This window comes from Scylla paramamosain, chromosome 7 (genome assembly GCF_035594125.1).
Source record: "Scylla paramamosain isolate STU-SP2022 chromosome 7, ASM3559412v1, whole genome shotgun sequence".
Classification (NCBI taxonomy): domain Eukaryota; kingdom Metazoa; phylum Arthropoda; class Malacostraca; order Decapoda; family Portunidae; genus Scylla; species Scylla paramamosain.
Genome location: NC_087157.1, coordinates 34691067 through 34711873, shown reverse-complemented (window position 1 = coordinate 34711873; position 20807 = coordinate 34691067). Strand labels below are relative to the sequence as shown.

General features: G+C 41.7%; 3 long non-coding RNA genes across 3 annotated transcripts; 1 reads left to right on the top strand and 2 right to left on the bottom strand.

Moving 5' to 3' along the window:
- Window positions 1-3788: 3788 nt before the first annotated feature.
- Window positions 3789-4602, top strand: LOC135102462 (uncharacterized). The gene is made up of 2 exons (XR_010269673.1): window positions 3789-4057; window positions 4263-4602. It is a non-coding gene; the product is annotated as an uncharacterized LOC135102462 (long non-coding RNA).
- Window positions 4603-9115: 4513 nt separating this feature from the next.
- Window positions 9116-10669, bottom strand: LOC135102461 (uncharacterized). The gene is made up of 2 exons (XR_010269672.1): window positions 10573-10669; window positions 9116-9691 (listed from the first exon to the last, which is right to left on the bottom strand). It is a non-coding gene; the product is annotated as an uncharacterized LOC135102461 (long non-coding RNA).
- Window positions 10670-11429: 760 nt separating this feature from the next.
- On the bottom strand, window positions 11430-17497 carry LOC135102460 (uncharacterized). Its single transcript, XR_010269671.1, has 5 exons — window positions 17483-17497; window positions 17103-17275; window positions 16681-16944; window positions 15199-15455; window positions 11430-11957 (listed from the first exon to the last, which is right to left on the bottom strand). It is a non-coding gene; the product is annotated as an uncharacterized LOC135102460 (long non-coding RNA).
- Window positions 17498-20807: the final 3310 nt, after the last annotated feature.

Below are 20807 nucleotides of genomic sequence, written 5' to 3'. Positions count from 1 at the left end.
TTGAAGACAGTTTATTAAAGAAGGGAAGTTCATGAGATATAAAGCCTTTGATTATTCAGTTTCATTTCCAAAGTAACATTTATTTATTGGTGTGTTGCTTCCTGTAAATAGTAAAGCCTTGACAGCACTGCATCTCTCACACCACGCTGTAACTGTTGAGAGAACCCTAACCCTTAGAGAGAGGAGGAGGGAATCCTTGGTTTATGTTCAGTAAAGCCCTGTATTCTTGTCATGGCAATGTAGAATGGAGGCGTCATTGGTTTATGTTCAGTAAAGCCCTGTATTCTTGTCATGGCAATGTAGAATGGAGGCGTCCTTGGTTTATGTTCAGTAAAGCCCCGTATTCTTGTCATGGCAATGTAGAATGGAGGCGTCCTTGGTTTATGTTCAGTAAAGCCCTGTATTCTTGTCATGGCAATGTAGAATGGAGACGTCATTGGTCACATACTGTTCTAATGTAATCTAATGTAATCTAATGGAATCATGAAGGTGTAAAAATGCAGGATATGGATGGGATGCTACATCAGCAGCTTTTGTCATTAAGGGTGGTAAAGTGAAAGATTTGTTAATCACTTTGGTCTTTAGTTGATGCTTCTGGTGAGGCTTTCCTGTTTAAACTTGGCATAATATATATAAAATGATGTGGCATGTTAAACAAGTTAACTTACTGCCTTCTTGTGTCTTTCACAGATAGAAATCAAAAACGTCACAAGACAGAATAGTGAGCTGCATGCACTTATCACAGAGTATAAAGTCACTCCCTCAGAGGAAAAAGACAAGGATGGCATGTCTTCATGTGAGAACTCAGAAGCTAAATGTGAGCTACCATCCACATGAATATATATTTGTATATCAAACTGACATTCTCCTTGGAGGGAGGCTTTCCAAAGTGCACACACACACACACACACACACACACACACACACACACACACACACACACACACACACACACACACACACACACACACACACACACACACACACACACACACACACATCTCTGCATCAGGACTCAACAGCCAGACTGATAAACAATTACTTCACCCAAGATGATCAGCTGATAGGATTAGCTGTGGATGAGCCTCCTGTGGTGACTAGGAGTACAAAAGCCAGCAGCTAATTTTGGGAGCTGCCAGTCATCATGGTCCTGGTGTCTGAGGTGCTGCTTTTGCATTTTCCCAGTCATGGGTCGAGGCTACATCACATTTATTCATTCACAGTTGCTCTTAGTTATCTCTGTTACAAGTTAAAATTTTTCCTGGCTCCACAGACATTTCTGGTGCATCTAACCCTCTCTCCATTGCCCTTCTATTTCCCTTAGTCTTATACCCACTTCTTACATTACGTCTAATTACTTCCATTGGTCATTCTTGTCTGGCCCTCTGTTGCATCAATTTTTCACCTCCAGGTACAGATACCAAGGGGAAATTGCTGGGTCAAGTGGCTACACTGACATCTGAGGTTAGCAGGTTGGAGAGTGAGTGCAGCAGTCTTCAGGTTCAGCTAGACTGTGAGAGGGATAAGTATAACAAACTGCTGGGAGAATCTCTTGCTCATGAAAAGTTGTCTGAAGATGTCATAACTGAACCAAAAGGTAAGAAAGTTTATATTCTCTAATAATAAAGCAAATAATTTTTCCTCACTGTTGCTCAATTTTTTGAATTAATAACAAAATAAAAGCATTGTTATTGGATTTGTTTATTGAGGCTGTATTAAGAAAAGTTGAGAGAAACAAACTTATTGTTTTATCAGGAGAAACAACAGGATTGGGAGGAACTGAGCTTTAACAGAAGCTGCAACAACTGCAGGAGGCTCACAGGGTCCTGGAGAGCAGGTTAACTTGCAGCATGAAGGAGGTGGCTGAGCTAAGTGACAGGAAGTAGCAGCTTAAGCATGCTGTAGTGCATGAGGAGACAGAGTCCATCGGTGTATGCATGTTTTTTGCTCATTTGAATCATCTGTAAAAGTGAAGTGGAGGAAGTGTTTACTGTTTACTGTATGCCATTTCCTTGGTCTTTTAATGAAGAATTTTATCCTTCTTCAGGTGACTACATCACCATCTACCAGTTGCAGCGAGGAGTGATGAAGCAACAAGCTCGAGAACGCGAGTTAGACCTTGCCAGCCTCCATCATGAATGAGAGGAAATGAAGCAAAACCACTCTGCAGGTTAGTGCTCTCTTTTGCATCTCACACACTTCTTATTCATGTCATGGCAGATTAGTGATTTCTGCTGCATCTCACACACTTCTTATTCAATTGCTGGCAGGTTAGTGATCTCTGCTGCATCTCACACACTTCTTATTCAATTGCTGGCAGGTTAGTGATCTCTGCTGCATCTCAAACGGTTCTTATTCAGGTGTTGACCAAAGTACTAAGCCTTCATATCATTACCTTGCTCTGTGATGGAGGCTACACCATCTGGCATCTAGCTGAGATTTAATGTTGCAGTAAAGCTTCCATATGAGTTCATGTAGAGCAAAATGTTTTCAAATGCCAGGGAAGTAGTGTAATGTAACCTTCCAGAGAAATCTATCCCTCATTTATTAGTTAACAGGAGTGTTTAATGTACTTAAGGGGAGAGTCCGGTTTGGATGGGTGTTTCTGTATCTCTGCTAAATAAGCATGAATCGCTCTGATTTTTATGTTGTGAAGTATTGGCAACATGTATATCAATATTAGACATTGATCCCCTTTCTTGCCCCCACCCCCCCTCATCCCCACCCCCCCCAATTCCAATTTCAAGGAAAATTTTAAAACTTTTCACCGTCGTTATTAATTGGCCCACAACCTTTATTTTTCTGTGGCTTAGAGATGTTATGATACCTAACAAAGTTACGTAGGCAGATTTTTCATTTTGGCTTTTGGTTTTGTTTTATGATTTTTTTCTTTATCTGTCTTTCTTTCGCCTTTTTTTTACCAAAAAAATATTAATACAAAATTACATGAGACCTATATAAAAAAAACGCCTACGTAACTTTGAAGAAGAAGTATTCTTCTGTGTTTTAGTTTTTGTTTCATTGAAATCAAGCTAAAACTAACTCCTGTGAAAACTTTTAAAGGGGGATAACTTATGTTTTGAGATACGGGCCGATAAAGTTTATTGATCGATTACGATCCAGTTATAATACACTAGGAAGCTTTTTCAGGTTTATTATGAGTTCTTTTTTATCATAATCAATCTATTGATACAATCAGATGTATTTCTAAGTATATCAGGCTCCTGGTCCCCCATTGCCTTCGAAAAGGCAATGTATTATCTTGTCAAGCAAGGGGTGTCAAAGTTGCCCACACTTCTCTTTGTTGCCAGGTTTTTTAGAAGCCACCAGGTTCGTACTCTGCTGATGCTTTCTCTTTCTGCTTTCTTTTCGGCTTCATCTGGACTTAGTAGCTGTGAGAGTGGGAGAAGTCGCGAGAGACTGAGCAACAACCTCCCGTGACAAGAGCTACGTGAGCACTGAGGAGGCAGGATCCTTGCTGGGAGCTAGTATCACACACACACACACTCGCCTTGAGTGTTGCCATATCGTATCCAAGCAAAAAAAAAGTTCAGATTTTAGCGTTTTTTCGTAGTATTGGGTAAGAAAAACTTACTCTGCTGATGTAAACAAACGCACGTGGTTGATTGCGTGACATTTAAATGCCATTTAAAGGGAAACTATGGGGCATTTCCCCTTAAATCTTTACGAGATTGCTGCCAACAAGTATACCTACCACATATATTTTTTTCACAAAAAGTCATTATTTTTCATTTTTTTTCGTCTCCAGACCGGACGCTCCCCTTAATGTGATTAGCCAGGATCAAGGGTCAACTTCTTCACTGACCATTTACTCTCAGGTGATGTATCTGTCCTCCATGAGTCACCAGAGACACATAAGGTGTTGTAAGTGAAATTTCATCTATTAGATTTATTCAAAATGTGAATTAACACAGTTGTTTCCTGCAGGATTTGATATCAAAGCTGGTGCAGGAAAAGGAAGCAGATCATGACCTTCAGCAGCTCGAGAAGATAAGCAGCGTCCTTAAGAGTCCAGTTGCTATCTTTAGCAGTGTTGGTGAGTAGTAAAAACTGAGCCATCTTATGAAGTGCAACGAAACATTATTATTATCTTCATAATTTTCTTGAAATAAACAGATTTCTGTGGCATGTTGCTCATTAGCACTTTAATATCAGATAACACCAGTTATTTATGTAATGATGTAATGTACTAAGTAGATGAAATACAAGTGGCATCTGCTAACACTCTTGATGTGGAACAGGAACCAGTGAGTCTGAGACACCCACCAGCAGTGGAAAGCTGGCTGACGAGCGCCTCAAGCACTCTGAAAAGGTGGAGCAACAACAAGAAACAGAAAATTGCATCCATCATTCTTTGCCTGAGGAGGGAATTGATGCTCTGTTGACCCTTCACACTGATGTCCCTCATGAGGAGGCAGAATATGAATCCTACAGAACTTGCCCATAGAAAGACCAAAACTGTTACTGCTGCCACACTGCCACCACTTCCACTGACACCAAAAGCCCAACTGTGCAGAGAATCCTGGACCTCCGCAATGAAATGGAGTCCACCAGTCACCTGGAGCACTTTAGCCTCCAAAAGTTCCATCCGTGTCCATTGTGTTTGGGTAAACTTATCACTGTATAAGGGGACAAGTATCAGTGTATGGTTACTATATACTCATTTGTACTTAAAGATGTCATGTCACATCATTCTCTCTCTCTCTCTCTCTCTCTCTCTCTCTCTCTCTCTCTCTCTCTCTCTCTCTCTCTCTCTCTCTCTCTCTCTCTCTCTCTCTCTCTCTCTCTCTCTCTCTCTCTCTCTCTCTCTCTCTCTCTCTCTCTCTCTCTCTCTCTCTCTCTCTCTCTCTCTCTCTCTCTCTCTCTCTCTCTCTCTCTCTCTCTCTCTCTCTCTCTCTCTCTCTCTCTCTCTCTCTCTCTCTCTCTCTCTCTCTCTTTCTTTCTTTTGTTGCATATGTTTTACTGCTTTACATTCCTCCCCACAGTATTTTTTCATCTACTTTATGACTGCAGTAGTTTTATCATCCCAGTGTATGCTGTATCCACTCTGAAACTGTAATTCACCAATCAGCTCAAATGTGTCTCTGTTTTGATAATCATTAATTTGTTTCAGCTACACAACCACTCTGATAAGGGACAAAATCTACTTCACCAGTCATCTATGTCATACAGTCATATATATTCATACATATGACAAAATACTCTTCCTAAGACATTTCTTATTTTCTCTTCTCAAGTGACCTGTCCATCTATCTAAGGTACCACATAACATTTAAAACTTACAATATTGCATTTAATTCATGAACATTTTTTTGTCTATCTATGGAGACTTGCGTATAGACTTGAAATGTATTGGGAGTTTTCTTTATCTCTCATTCTATACCTAACACCTGTTCCTAAGAATCCCCAGGTGATAGCCATGGTGACTGGCTGGTCTCCTACTGAGTGGCTGGGGTTTTCCAAAAGTGAGGGTTGGTGTTCCATACCATACCATGTGCCCTGTTTGTATTCCTTCTTTGTCCTCTGTATTATATTCTATGTAAAGATGGTGCTGGGGTGGGATCTACTTCTTATTCCCTAAAAGTGATGAGGAGTGACACTGGGCAGCATTGATTTGCTCCTTAGAGATGGCTGGGTTCCTGTGGATGAGTGGGCCATGCTGTGCTTTGTCAAGGATGGTGTTTGGTATTGTGATGACTCTTGCCACAATCAAGTGTCTCCCACAGAGTAGTGGAGTACCTATGTATGGTGTTGACCCAAGCTGTCCAGGTCTCATCCAATGCCTTAATATGATTTAGATGATCAAAATGGTTTAACTCACCATTTAATCAGCTGACTGATTTGAATGGAGAAGTATGTAATGTGTTGTAGCCTAACCATCCCTGCCAGCATGGTCAGACTCTTGGTAGTAACCTGAAATGCTCCTAGGTAGTGAGTATCATTGCACATAATGATCTTTACTTTGTCAGTAATTCAATGATACTGAATATTACTCTACTGGATTTTGCTCAGCACTGCTTGGTAACTTTTGGCCATAATCCCAGGTCTGGAATGATATGAAGCCATGTTTTTACATTCCATATGAGACAGGCAAGCACTATGCTTTGCCTGACTGATACCTGTACTTTACATTTATGACCCCAGGTAGTTCATCACTCTCTCTCTCTCTCTCTCTCTCTCTCTCTCTCTCTCTCTCTCTCTCTCTCTCTCTCTCTCTCTCTCTCTCTCTCTCTGTTTGGAATTATACTGTATATTAGGAAATATCATTAAAGAGTGTGTGTGTAAAAAGTGTTTGCATTATTGTGCATTTGATGTTATAGCCCCAGGTTCTTAAAGTTTTCTAGTTTCATGATTTATAAAGATTGCTATTTTTAATAAAGTTATTGAAATTGTTATTGAGTGTTTGTTATTGAACTCATTAGCTTTGTAATAGTGTGCGTCTCATCATGCATTCATTAATGATGTAGAGTGGAAATGTCCACTCCTATCATGCATAATATCAATGCATTATTGGTTTATGTTGTTATTTGTGTATAAATTGTAAAGTTATGCCAGTCTATTTTAGTACAAACTAAATATCAGCTGGAAGAGAGGACAGGTAATGGCACACTAAAACACAGGAAGGGACAATGATATAACCATCCAATTTAACAATACACAGAGCAAGAAGAATGAGAAAGCAATAAAAATGGATTATTTAATGGATGATTAATAGACCCTCATTTGTAATGTTATTTCAGGCAAGAATATTAAAAGAGACAGCTGGCTTGCCCTTTGTACTTGTTCAGCTTGCCCTTAGCACTTGTTCATACATGACAGAATGAGAAATCTATGGGTGGGGGTGACACCTGGAAATGGGTATGATTCATGAAGGGATTGATTGATTGGTTGACTGACTGATTAAGAAAAAAAAACGTAGCAGTGGAGGGTGGGGGGGGGGGAAGGCGCCCCCAACTTTCCAGTCATATATGGCGTGGAAGGGACAATACCAGCAAAGAAAAATATGAGAAAATGCATAATTTACTACAAAACCCAAAATGCGAAATAAAACCTTGCCAAATTGAACCTTCCCACGAAGGTAATGAATGGAGTTTTGATGCAATGAGCCACAGTTACTTAAAACACTCAACAAATATAACACCTGCCAAAAAAATAAAATAAATAAATAAAATCAATCAATAAATAAAGATAAAAACGCGAAAAAACCTTTAAATTATCACAACGCGAAATATACACACACGCTAAACTGGATGCGTCATTAATTAATATCCCCCCAATAGTTTATAGCCCCTCCCCTATTCATTGCTCCCCCTCCCTGCCTTGAGGAACACCTTCACTTATGGCCTGCTGTTGGGTCAGATTTGAGCCATTTTAACCTCGAATTACATACAATACATACATACATATCGTCTCCTTGCAATAATTATAATAGTCTTCCTGGCTTAATTTTTGTTTATTCATTATTCCTTATGTATTTATTAATTATTTGTCATTTGTCTAATTCCTTGTTTTATTTAGCCTCGGTATTTAACTAAGCATTTTTTTTTCACTTTCTGACTGTGGCCCTTGCAATGAATGGCTTAATTGTTTATTTACTGTTCCTTACGTGTTTATTGATTATATGTGAGTTATTTATTTGATATTCATGATTTTTTTTTTAACTTCGTATTTCTTTATATGATAGTTTTATCTTTTCGTGTTTTCTGGCTTAAGTTTTGTTTATTACTCCTTGTTTGTGTTATTAGGTGTGTCATTAATTATTTGTCTTATTTCTCGTAGTTTAATGGATTTTTTAGCACTTTAATTATTAGAGTTCCTCACCAGTCATTTTATTCGAGAGAGAGAGAGAGAGAGAGAGAGAGAGAGAGAGAGAGAGAGAGAGAGAGAGAGAGAGAGAGAGAGAGAGAGAGAGAGAGAGTCTAAATGAATGATAAAAAAAATAATAATCAGTTACAGTATTTTATTTATAAACAAGAACAATTCATGATAATAATAATAATAATAATAATAATAATAATAATAATATTTAAATACAAGGAGGAAAATGTGTAATAATAATAATAATAATAATAATAATAATAATAATAATAATAATAATAATAATAATAATAATAACAATAACTGCTTTTATCTTACTCACACAGATAAATAGTTTTATAAATAGTTTATTGACCATAAACATTGTGTACATACACACAAAATTAAATAGAACAGATAAAAATTTCAAAATGTAGTCAGTGACACACAGAAGACTGGTGACAAAACCTACTAAAGCCCATTAAATGATTGGGTGTCTCAAGTTTCCACATCATCAGTGGAACACTGCTTCTGAGCACTCAGGGATGGACAAGCTTTTCATGGCTTGTGTGAATGGAGACAAGACGTGTAGGGGATTTATTTGTTCTGTTTTTTCTTGTCCTACTCTCTCTTCCTCCCTCTTGACTCTTCCTTTGCTTCATCCTACTCTTTCTCTTGCTCATTCTTTCTCTCTCTCTCTCTCTCTGGACTTTTCAGACATAGCTCCTTATGATTTTTTGGCAATCCCAAACCTGTTGACAGTATCCTTATCTGAGAGCCAAGGAGACCATGCAGAATGTGGCAGCATACCTATCATTGGTTGCAGAAGCGTTTGAGCAGTGGAGTGATGGATGATTGTAGGAATGTGGTGGCACTGCTATCCACCATGACATTCATCCACATAACAGAACCATCTCACATGGTGCATTCAGCCTCAGGGAGAGGAACCTCTGTAGCCTTGGGCAGTAGCCCTTGGTCAGGTTTGCTCCAGAGTCAAACCTGCTTACCATCCGAGAATACCTTGGGGAGGAATGAGGAAGCCTTTTGCTCTGAACCCATGAAAATTGTTCAACCCTATAAGGGAAAAATATGAATGTTGAACAAATTGATGAGAAATGGAAGGATTAATGGGCTAAGTGTGTTGGATTACAGAGGGCTTTCTTTGAAGGACATTTTGAATGATACCATAATTTTGGCCCTTAGCCCAAGGTTGGATACTTCTGAACCGTTCTTGCATTTTTAAGCTAAGTAATATAAAATGCTCAATTAACAAAGGAAGGATAATGAAAAGATAAAACAAATCAGGAATTATATCAATTCATAGCTTTATCATAGTTCTAAGTCATAAATACTACAAAAATTAGTCAATCTCTTCAGAAATAATTATAAGATAAGCTTTAATAATAAAAAGTATGTATAAATAGATGAAATGTTGTCACCTTCACCAATGCCGGCTTCTTGTTATTCAGCACATGCTTGTGCTTCCTGAACACCGGTCTCATACTGGATAGAGACAGTAATGTATGGAGGTTTGATGCAATACAACATTTTATATAAGGATAAAAACTTGCATAAACTTCCTGTTTGTGTTTTTCTACTAAGGTGCAATTGTTAGGTGAGCATTTGCAACTTCCTACACTTAAACCATAACATCCCTACTACAGTGGCTCAGAGCCACACCATCACTTGTTGCTTGTCCACTAGTAAATAAGTTTTTTGTTTGTTCATTCTCATTCCTTCCCTATTTAAAACATCATTCCATCTTGTCATGGCCTCTTGAAGATCTTGTTGGCTTCCTGTCACGACAGCGACATCGTCTGCATAGGCCAGCATGATCTCTTTATCCTCCCTTACACACACTTCCTTCAGGCATCTGTCCATGTATATAATGAATAGCAAAGGAGAGAGCATCAATTATTCAATTATTCAATTATTCCTCACACACACACATACACACACACACACACACACACACACACACACACACACACACACACACACACACACACAGGTAATAACAATAATATCTACCCTATATTGTAATGCACATTTTCATAATCACCACTGAATCATCATCATCATCATCATCAATATTTTTTATCAATAATATTAACAGTATTTATATATGTACATAGCATTACTATTATTACTACACACACACACACACACACACACACACACACGTACATACACTCACCTCTCGGCAGGGGTGGTGGGGAACAGGAGGAGGAGGAGGAGGAGGAGGAGGAGGAGGAGGAGGAGGAGGAGGAGGAGGAGGAGGAGGAGGAGGAGGAGGAGGAGGAGGAGGAGGAGGAGGTGGATGAGGAGGAGGAGGAGGAGGAGGAGGAGGAGGAGGAGGAGGAGGAGGAGGAGGAGGAGGAGGAGGAGGAGGAAGAGGAGGATTAACACTGTGTGAGTGACTGACAGACTGACTAACTGACTAACTCACTAACTGACTGAATGACTGACTAACTGACTGACTGAATGACTGACTAACTGACTAACTGAGTGACTGACTGACTGACTCACTGACTGATACATACATACATACAGACAGACACAAGTACACAAGAATAAAAAATAAAATACATAACTGAAAAATCATTGCAATACACAGACAGACAGACAGACCAATGACAGAAAGACAGACAGATGGAGACAAACTAAACAGATAGATAGATAGTGAAATGACCACACAAAACACACACACACACACACACACACACACACACACACACACACACACACACGCACCTGTTGAACATAGTAAGCTGTGGCACCAGGTTCAGACGGCCGCTCTACACAGCCTCGGACGCCTCCTGTGCCAACTCCTTGCATCGAACGAACCTGTGTAGACATGAAAGTAAGCAAGCAAGTGTTTATGGCTAATTATAATACTCAATATGCCAGTATCATCTCCAGCATCACCATCTGCTCACCACTGGGGACTCTCCTGGGGAGAGTTAGGAGAGTGAGAGAGGGGAGGGAGAGAGAGGGAGAGGAGAGGAAGAGAGAAGGGGAGTCTTGGAGATGGTTTGGGGTGAGTCTGGGATGGTCTGGATACATTGGGAATGAGAGAGAGAGAGAGAGAGAGAGAGAGAGAGAGAGAGAGAGAGAGAGAGAGAGAGAGAGAGAGAGAGAGAGAGAGAGAGAGAGAGAGAGAGAGAGAGAGAGAGAGAGAGAGAGAGAGAGAGAGAGAGAGAGAGAGAGAGAGAGAGAGAGAGAGAGAGAGAGAGAGAGAGAGAGAGAGAGAGAGAGAGAGAGAGAGAGAGAGAGAGAGAGAGAGAGAGAGAGAGAGAGAGAGAGAGAGAGAGAGAGAGAGAGAGAGAGAGAGAGAGAGAGAGAGAGAGAGAGAGAGAGAGAGAGAGAGAGAGAGAGAGAGAGAGAGAGAGAGAGAGAGAGAGAGAGAGAGAGAGAGAGAGAGAGAGAGAGAGAGAGAGAGAGAGAGAGAGAGAGAGAGAGAGAGAGAGAGAGAGAGAGAGAGAGAGAGAGAGAGAGAGAGAGAGAGAGAGAGAGAGAGAGAGAGAGAGAGAGAGAGAGAGAGAGAGAGAGAGAGAGAGAGAGAGAGAGAGAGAGAGAGAGAGAGAGAGAGAGAGAGAGAGAGAGAGAGAGAGAGAGAGAGAGAGAGAGAGAGAGAGAGAGAGAGAGAGAGAGAGAGAGAGAGAGAGAGAGAGAGAGAGAGAGAGAGAGAGAGAGAGAGAGGCTGTGAAAGGCTGGAAGAGGCTGTGAGAAGTTGGGATGGACTGGAAGTCTTGGGGACAGTTTGGGGTGAGTCTGGAATGGTCTGGATACACTGGGAATGAGATAGAGTGAGAGAGAGAGAGGCTGTGAGTGGCTGTGAATAGCTGGGAGAGGGTGTGATAGGTTGTGAGAGGCTGAGAAAAGACAGTGAGAGGGTGGAGAAAATAATGGGAAACTGGAAAAATGAAAAGGAGAGATAGAAAGAGACACACAGGTAGACAGACACACCTGTAGGAAGGGCTCCTTAATATCCCCTTATCAGCTGGAGGGAGGGCTACAGGTAATAATCTTTTCTTCTTCCTTATCCGTGCCTCCTCCTCGTCCTCCTCTTCCTTTTCCTCCTCCACCTCGTACTCCGGAACTGGCGACCCCACCACCGGCACCTCCGACATGGCCTCCTGCGGGATGGTAAGGTAGTTAGGGAACTGTCTGAGTTAGCGTGTGTGTGTATGTTGGTTAAGTTTGGTTAAGTGTTAAATAAAGAATGGTACTCTATATTAATTTCAATATTTATCTACTTATTATCTGTATTTTGAAGATACATGTACCATTTGAACTGTAAACCTTTGTAATTGTCTGTCTCCTGCACACCCAGCTCGTCAACACCCCTGTGCCTGCAAACAGGTCACTGAACATTAAATAAACTTGTCTCAGTCCCCTACATACACACAAGTGGCTGGCCAAACACTGCATCAACACAAACAATGGATAAACAGTGGGAATCTGCTGGTCTGAGTCCCCTACATACACACAAGTGGCTGGCCAAACACTGCATCAACACAAACAGTGAATAAACAGTGAGAATCTGCTGGTCTGAGCCCCCAAAACACACTAGTGGCTGGCCAAACACTAGATCAACACAAACAGTGAATAAACAGTGGGAATCTGCTGGTCTGAGCCCCCAAAACACACAAGTGGCTGGCCAAACACTAGATCAACACAAACAGTGGATAAACAGTGGGAATCTGCTGGTCTGAGTCCCCTACATAAACACAAGTGGCTGGCCAAACACTAGATCAACACAAACAGTGGATAAATAGTAGGAATCTGCTGGTCTGAGCCCCCAAAACACACAAGTGGTTGGCCAAACACTGCATCAACACAAACAGTGGATAAACAGTGGGAATCTGCTGGTCTGAGTCCCCTACATACACACAAGTGGCTGGCCAAACACTGCATCAACACAAACAGTGAATAAACAGTGGGAATCTGCTGGTCTGAGTCCCCTACATACACACAAGTGGCTGGCCAAACACTGCATCAACACAAACAGTGGATAAACAGTGGGAATCTGCTGGTCTGAGTCCCCTACATACACACAAGTGGCTGGCCAAACACTGCATCAACACAAACAATGGATAAACAGTGGGAATCTGCTGGTCTGAGTCCCCTACATACACACAAGTGGCTGGCCAAACACTAGATCAACACAAACAGTGAATAAACAGTGGGAATCTGCTGGTCTGAGTCCCCTACATACACACAAGTGGCTGGCCAAACACTAGATCAACACAAACAGTGGATAAACAGTGGGAATCTGCTGGTCTGAGTCCCCTACATAAACACAAGTGGCTGGCCAAACACTAGATCAACACAAACAGTGGATAAATAGTAGGAATCTGCTGGTCTGAGCCCCCAAAACACACAAGTGGCTGGCCAAACACTGCATCAACACAAACAGTGGATAAACAGTGGGAATCTGCTGGTCTGAGTCCGCTACATACACACAAGTGGCTGGCCAAATACTGCATCAACACAAACAGTGAATAAACAGTGGGAATCTGCTGGTCTGAGTCCCCTACATACACACAAGTGGCTGGCCAAACACTGCATCAACACAAACAGTGGATAAACAGTGGGAATCTGCTGGTCTGAGTCCCCTACATACACACAAGTGGCTGGCTAAACACTGCATCAACACAAACAATGGATAAACAGTGGGAATCTGCTGGTCTGAGTCCCCTACATACACACAAGTGGCTGGCCAAACACTAGATCAACACAAACAGTGAATAAACAGTGAGAATCTGCTGGTCTGAGCCCCCAAAACACACTAGTGGCTGGCCAAACACTAGATCAACACAAACAGTGAATAAACAGTGGGAATCTGCTGGTCTGAGCCCCCAAAACACACAAATGGCTGGCCAAACACTAGATCAACACAAACAGTGGATAAACAGTGGGAATCTGCTGGTCTGAGTCCCCTACATAAACACAAGTGGCTGGCCAAACACTAGATCAACACAAACAGTGGATAAATAGTAGGAATCTGCTGGTCTGAGTCCCCAAAACACACAAGTGGCTGGCCAAACACTGCATCAACACAAACAGTGGATAAACAGTGGGAATCTGCTGGTCTGAGTCCGCTACATACACACAAGTGGCTGGCCAAATACTGCATCAACACAAACAGTGAATAAACAGTGGGAATCTGCTGGTCTGAGTCCCCTACATACACACAAGTGGCTGGCCAAACACTGCATCAACACAAACAGTGGATAAACAGTGGGAATCTGCTGGTCTGAGTCCCCTACATACACACAAGTGGCTGGCTAAACACTGCATCAACACAAACAATGGATAAACAGTGGGAATCTGCTGGTCTGAGTCCCCTACATACACACAAGTGGCTGGCCAAACACTAGATCAACACAAACAGTGAATAAACAGTGAGAATCTGCTGGTCTGAGCCCCCAAAACACACAAGTGGCTGGCCAAACACTAGATCAACACAAACAGTGAATAAACAGTGGGAATCTGCTGGTCTGAGCCCCCAAAACACACAACTGGCTGGCCAAACACTAGATCAACACAAACAGTGGATAAACAGTGGGAATCTGCTGGTCTGAATCCCCTACATAGACACAAGTGGCTGGCCAAACACTAGATCAACACAAACAGTGGATAAATAGTAGGAATCTGCTGGTCTGAGCCCCCAAAACACACAAGTGGCTGGCCAAACACTGCATCAACACAAACAGTGGATAAACAGTGGGAATCTGCTGGTCTGAGTCCCCTACATACACACAAGTGGCTGGCCAAACACTAGATCAACACAAACAGTGAATAAACAGTGGGAATCTGCTGGTCTGAGCCCCCAAAACACACAAGTGGCTGGCCAAACACTAAATCAACACAAACAGTGAATAAACACTGGGAATCTGCTGGTCTGAGCCCCCAAAACACACAAGTGGCTGGCCAGACACTGCATCAACACAAACAGTGAATAAACACTGGGAATCTGCTGGTCTGAGCCCCCAAAACACACAAGTGGCTGGCCAGACACTGCATCAACACAAACAGTGAATAAACAGTGGGAATCTGCTGGTCTGAGCCCCCAAAACACACTAGTGGCTGGCCAGACACTGCATAGGCACAGATGGGGAGCTGGTTTGGCCTGACAGCACCCTCCAGTATTCATGTAAATTCTGGCTACCATTTGCAATTCTATTTTGGGGAGCCACACCTCAGAGAGTCTCTTTTATTGAAGTTTTGTCCCCCCCACGGCTGGCTGGCCTACATAACAAAATAAATAGATAATGTTTTTTTTTTGTCAGTTAGAGGACTTTTTCATCTCTACCTGTTGAAATAAGATTATCTCGGAAAGTTTAAAAATGATGCATTACTACTACTACTTACCCTGAACAATACCTCATCCTCAGCATCAGAGGACGGCCCCTCCCCCTCCTCACTGACTAACTGTTGTTGTTGTTGCAGTTGTTGTTGTAACAGAATCAACCTCTTCCTCTCCCTCTCTCTCTGACGTGCCTCCCTCCTGGCCTCCCTCTCTCTCCTCCTCCTCTCCTTCCTCTCCCTCCTCTCTTGCTTCTCTCTCTCTCTCTTGCTGCTGCTGCAATCTCTGGGTCCACCATGTCCTCGTTGATCCTCGGGATTTGCTGCAAAAGGAGGGAGAGAGTGAGTGAGTGGAAGTGGGAGAGAGGATGAGAGAGAAGGGTAAAACTATTATTGTAAGAGAGAGAGAGAGAGAGAGAGAGAGAGAGAGAGAGAGAGAGAGAGAGAGAGAGAGAGAGAGAGAGAGAGAGAGAGAGAGAGAGAGAGAGAGAGAGAGAGAGAGAGAGAGAGAGAGAAATATGTAGCAGTAATAATAATAATAATAATAATAATAATAATAATAATAATAATAATAATAATAATAATAATAATAATAATAATTCTCTCTCTCTCTCTCTCTCTCTCTCTCTCTCTCTCTCTCTCTCTCTCTCTCTCTCTCTCTCTCTCTCTCTCTCTCTCTCTCTCTCTCTCTCTCTCTCTCTCTCTCTCTCTCTCTCTCTCTCTCTCTCTCTCTTTCTCCTAGTGCAACCTACACTCATAAATTATTTCTTGCCCCAAAAAAGCTAATTTGGAATAAGACAAACAGTAACAAGTCCGAACATAGCAGTGGATCTTAAACTCCTAGAAACTGGAGACATTACTGTATTCCAGACCTTGGCGTTTGTATACAAAGCTCTTAATACAAACACAAGAGACACGGGCTCATGATATTCAGTTAAGACAGACAGGTAACTTGAGGACACCCTTCTGCTGAACCTCCCGTGCCCAACAGAGTGTCGTCTCACGAGGAACCAAGCACTGGACCCGGCTCTCGGACACAGTTAAAAACAAACCATTACATTCCTTTAAATTACTGATAAAACAACACTTAACAAGTAATTATTCATTGTATTTATTAGTTTTCAAATTGTAATCAGCTCTACTATTATAAACATATGTAATTGTTTGTAATTTGTAATAGTTATTATTATTATTATTATTATTATTTACTTTTGTTATTGATATAATTCTTTTTTGCATGTATCTATAATTTGATTGGGTTAAAGTTATGAATTACTTACTAAATAATTATGTACTGTCTTTTTCTTTTTTTTTTCATGATAGCTGAATAAAACACTGGTCTTAAACCTTAGTGTAAAATATTCATTAGTCCACAAAGACCTTGTGCTCCATGGACTGGCCATCACATATCAGAATGTCTATATACCAGTCTGTCTGTATATATTAACACCAATATATATCATTTAATCAATCAATCACTCTGTAAGGAAAATATAGACAAATAAATACAATAACAACAGATGTATATACACTCTCTCTCTCTCTCACCTGCTGAGGAGGGAGATAAGCCAAGCCACAGCTAACCCAGGTGTGTGTGGCCCACCTCCACCTCCCATCACCCCCGCTGGCAGCACCGCAGGGGGGCAGGAGGGGGTGAGGGATGACTGGGCAGGGGTCACAGGGAGAGGGGTGGCTGGGGCAGGGGTCTGGGGCTGGGGTCGGGGGAAAGCCTGGGACTCCGACCACTTGCATGACCCGACCAACTCCAACGACTTCTGCCCCTAATACCTGCGTGTTGTCAGCTGGAACAACCTGAGAGGAAGGAGGTGCTCAGAAGTAGTAGTAGTAGTAGTAGTAGTAGTAGTAGTAGTAGTAGTAGTAAGATTGATTTTCTATCTCTGTCTCTCCTTTCTGTATGTAAAAAACTTTCTCTCTCTCTCTCTCTCTCTCTCTCTCTCTCTCTCTCTCACCTGTATGACATTCCCTGCCTGCACTATCATGGGGAAGTGGGGCTGCGGGGCTGAGGCATCTGTTGGGGCAACACCTGAAGCATGTTCCCCATTTGAATAACCCTTGTTGTGGCGGTGGTGGCAGTGGTGGGTGGTGGCGTCAGTCCCCTCGGCTGCATCGTAAGGTACTGGAACTGTTGGGAGGAGGGGGGTTAGTTTGGGCGGCCACGCCCCGGGGACTTAGCCTTGGGAGGATGGAGCGTGCCCAAAGGGGGGCAGGGACCGGTTCTTGTAGGGGCTGCGGGCACCACGCTGGGAGGGCGGCCCTGGGGAGAAAGCTACTAGATTCGTCTTCAAAGCATATCTAAACCTAACAGAACACTATTTACAAATAAACCCACCTGTTATAATTAGCTTGTGCAACAGTTTGAGGGCGAAGGTAAGGAGTGAGGAGCGCCACCTGCTCTACAGGGATAGCCACTGTCCCCCGGCGAAGGGTAGCCATCCTGCCAGGTACATGTTGTTCCTCAAAACAATCAGTTTGAGTGCTGACTTATCCTAGTATTCTTGCATCGTTGACTGAGCCAGGCCACCTTGCCACAATGTCAAGAATCTTATAGTGAGCATCAAATACTACTTGCACATTTATGCTGTGATAGCGTTTCCTGTTCACATATACATGTTCATCGACATGAGGAGACACAATTCTTATATGAGTGCCATCAATCACTCCCACAACACCGGGAAACTGAGTTACTTGCATGAACTCTGCCTGTTTTTGCTGCACTTCACGCTGGGTGTGAGGGAGAAGCCACGAACTGGCAGATTAACTTCTGGGGTCAGCCAGTGCATCAATTTGTCTGTGATATTGCACGGCTGATAGTGGGCTGCGTTGTTCCAAAATCATCACAACTGCACTGATGCATTTTTCCTGTGGCTAAATATCGTAATGTGATGGCCACCATCTCAGGGGTCAAGGCTCTATTTCTTTCAGTTTTACTTTGCAGCTTGTCTCTCACTATATCAGTCACTGCAACAATACCAGCACGGTCCAATCTGAATCTTTCTCAGTAACTCAGCATCGTCGTACTCAGCGAAAATATCTCTTCTCACTCTGTAGGTGCGCCGCTGACGTTGGTTGTGCCGCCTTCCTGCTAACGGCTGGGTTTTCATCATGCTCTAAATAAAAATTTCCACCTACCTTTAATAATCTGTTGGAGGGTAACTTGTGGAAAGAGAAAGAAAAAGTGCATTATTTTCATGCAATAATATTTTTTAATTTTTTGAACTTGAAAAATGCAATATACTTTAATTCAGAGATTTAAAAAGTGAACATACGTTTTAACCCAGCGGGTGCTGTAAACAGTACGTTGGCGGTTCACACCAGTTCAGAAGTAAGGTATCTTAAATTGCACTCGACAATGTTGTGAATACTTTAAAATGCTTGAAGCCATACTTGATGCCTTCCATAACGTGTAAAGTAAGAAGTTAGCCTGTGTTAAAAAAAAAAAGTGGTGATCCCTGCAGATTACCAAGGCATCCAGTCTCCCAGCAAGTGCCAAGAGGCATTCATTCAATGCTCCGCTGACAACCAATTTGCCCAAAGGTATGCATTATATGTGGAAAGTACATTACGTACGGTTGTAGAGGTGGTTGTCTAGTGATATAAATGGTAAGGTGGTGGTGCTGGTGATTGTGATGGTACTACACTGTTATTACCGTATGTCAGTATATTGAGGCTTGATATCACTTTTATTAATGTGCCAGTATTTCATTACCTATCTTATGAAATAACACTAGCTCTTGATATATTCTTTTCTACAAACCTTTAACAATAATTGAAACGTTTTTTTTTAAATTGAATTCAATGCCTTTTCTTATTGATGAAAATAGGAAATAATTATGGCTACCACTGGCTAGACACGCCATACCTTGCCTTGAGTTTAGGTATGGTTAGGTTAGGTTTGATATGGTTGGGTGTAGTTAGGTTAGTTTTGGGTATGGTTAGGTTACAGCAAGTACAGTTAGGTTAGTTTGGGTGTAGTTAGGTTTGGATGTGGTTAAGTTAGTTTAGGTATGGTTTAGATTACAGCAGGTATGGTTAGGTTAGTTTTGGTGTGGTCAAGTTAGTTTTAGGTATGGTTAGGTTACAGCAGGTATGGTTAGGTTAGTTTTGGTGTTGTTAAGTTAGTTTAGGTATGGTTAGAACCTTGGACCAAAAAATGAGGAACATCACTGAACCAAAAGATTTTTATTTATTTATTTATTTATTTATTTTATTTATTTATTTATTTATTTAATTTTCTTTTAATATTTCAATGAAAATTAGCAGTATTACTTATATCTGTCAACTTTCCAAGAGGGTTAGAGAATGCCTCAAGCCATTTGTAAGATAAGATTACACGTAAATTGCTTGGTTTAAGAGAAACTGGCATGTTAGTAAAATGAATCTTTACTGTCATGTGAATGAATATTTATAAATGCAAAAAGTTTAAATCTCCAAGAACAACCTGTGTTTTACAGTAATGTGGGTAGCCCACATGGGACCCATAAAGTAGCCCACAAAACACCCACATGCCTCCCATTATCCAATGTTGGCTGGGTATATATATATATATATATATATATATATATATATATATATATATATATATATATATATATATATATATATATGAGGAGGCAGTAGACATCTGCCTAAATGATAATTACTACCAGTGAGGTCTAAAGCACTGTTCAGGGGGTGCTGTGAACTTATCATTAAACCCAGCTGTGACCTCGCTGAACGTTTCCCTTTGTGTCTCACAACACAAGGGGGCAGTCATAGCCTGCCCTCTAAAGACAACTCTCTTCCTCCACACAAAACTACAAGCACCTAATAACACACACACCCTTCACTCAAAAATTTTAAAATCATCGTGGCGACTCCTACACCAGTCTCGTAGTCCCCATCTGGGGAGGGGACCATAAATGTCCACAGGTCAGACTGCCTTTCTGTCAAAGACCCTAAGTGTCTTGACACCCCCCTCAACTTTTTCTTCATTAACTTCTGCAACATTCGCAGTCAAAGATCTAATTTTCAATCTGTAGAACACCACCTCTCCTCTTCTAAACCTCATCTTCTTTTCCTCACTGAAACTCAGGTGTCTGAGGCAACTGACAGTAGCTCCTTTTCTGTTCCCTCTTACTTTCTCTATCCTCATTTTCAGTCCAAAGCTGGATGCTGCATTTATGTGCGCAATGATTTAACCTGCTCTCGTGCCCACGCTCTTGAATCTTCTGAGTTTTCCACCATCTGGCTACGACTACAGAGTCACTCTCATACTAAATTTATCTGTGCTGTATACCTCTCACCTAACTCCTCTGATTATAAGAAATTCTTTAACTACTTAACTTCCAAAGTGGAGCACATTCTGACCCTCTTCCCTTTTGCAGAGATCTCCATTCTTGGAGACTTCAATGTTCACCACCAGCTTTGGCTTTCCTCTCCCTTCACTGACCATCCTGGTGAACTAGCCTACAACTTTGCTATCCTCCATGACCTAGAGCAATTGGTGCAACACCCTACTCGTATTCCTGACTGTCTTGGAGATACACCCAACATTCTTGACCTTTTCCCCCAGCCTCAGCCCCAGCCCCAGCCTTTTCATCCCAGCCTCTCCCAGTGTATCCTAGCCTCTCCCAGTCCATCCCAGCCTCTCTCAGTGCATTCCAGCCTCTCCCAGT